General features: G+C 46.5%; 1 pseudogene; it reads left to right on the top strand.

The window, feature by feature from the left end:
* The first annotated feature begins 210 nt into the window (after positions 1 to 210).
* LOC121046953 lies at positions 211 to 795 on the top strand (annotated as a pseudogene).
* The last annotated feature ends 339 nt before the right edge of the window (positions 796 to 1,134 follow it).

Here is a 1,134-nt window from a genome sequence, read left to right as displayed (position 1 = left end):
ATTTTGCAGTATGTGAAGGTATCCAACCTAAATTTATCCCGCGGAAACAAATGAAGTGCGGACAGCATCCTCTGGTGTGGAGTTGAAGGGAACATTAATGCAGATGACTGAATTTTATCAGGCCCGCAGAAAATGAGTCGCTGGCAGTCAGCTTCCGAGTGAGTAATTGCAACCAGTCTTCGTCGTTTTTTTTTTTCTTTTCCTAAGGTGATGCTACGGCTTGAATATATGTATTGCTTCAAATTTTGTTCAAACTTGGTGACACTCAGGTGGAAACAATTAGAAAGATTCAGCAGGCTTTCGGCGACAATGCCATGGACATTGCACAAATTAACAAGTGGTGCTACCGGACCAAAGATGGCCGCACGTCTGTGGAAAGCGACGCACGTTCCGGAAGGCCTTCAACTAGCCGAAATAACGAGGTGATTAACCAAGTGCGGACTCTTTTTGTGCAGGACCGTCGCAGCACCGTTAAAAAAACCTACAGCTGAGGTGGGAGTATGTTCCAGTTCAGTGCATTCAATTTCGAAGGAGGATTTGGGTCTACGTAGAGTGAGTGTGAAATTCATGCCGACGATGCTCACTATGGAGCAAAAGGAACTCTGTCTGGAGGTCTCGCAAGACATGTTGGACTCCATAAATGGTGACCCCAGCTTCCTGAACTCCGTCATCACTGGTGATGAGTCATGAGTTAACGCGTACGATCTGGAAACCAAGATGTAGTCATCACAATGGAGACGTTCAACATCCCGGTATGAAAACAAGCATGACAGGTGCATAGCAACATCAAAGTGATGTTGACCATTTTCTTTGACTCTCCTGGGGTAATGCATCCCGAGTATGCACTACAAGGTTAAAACATTACCAAAGAGTACTACCTGAACGTATATTCTGCTAGTACTCTTCACAATGCCGTGCAGCACGAGACACCGGATCTGTGGGTAGCTGAAACACAACAGTGGCACCATGACTGCACCAGCTCGTTCTTTGCATCTGATTGAGTTTCTTGGCCAGACACAGCACGCATCAGGCTCTCTACTTTCCCGACGTCGCTCCTTGTGATTTCTGGCCCTTCCCCAAGATAAAAATGCCGCTGAAAGGGACCCTATGTGGGTCACAAGAATAATGCGGAAT

Source organism: Ixodes scapularis, unplaced genomic scaffold (assembly GCF_016920785.2).
Source record: "Ixodes scapularis isolate PalLabHiFi unplaced genomic scaffold, ASM1692078v2 PGA_scaffold10__122_contigs__length_95168666, whole genome shotgun sequence".
Lineage (NCBI taxonomy): Eukaryota > Metazoa > Arthropoda > Arachnida > Ixodida > Ixodidae > Ixodes > Ixodes scapularis.
The sequence above is the reverse complement of the archived record's forward strand: the minus strand, read 5'-3'. Positions and strand labels throughout refer to the sequence as shown.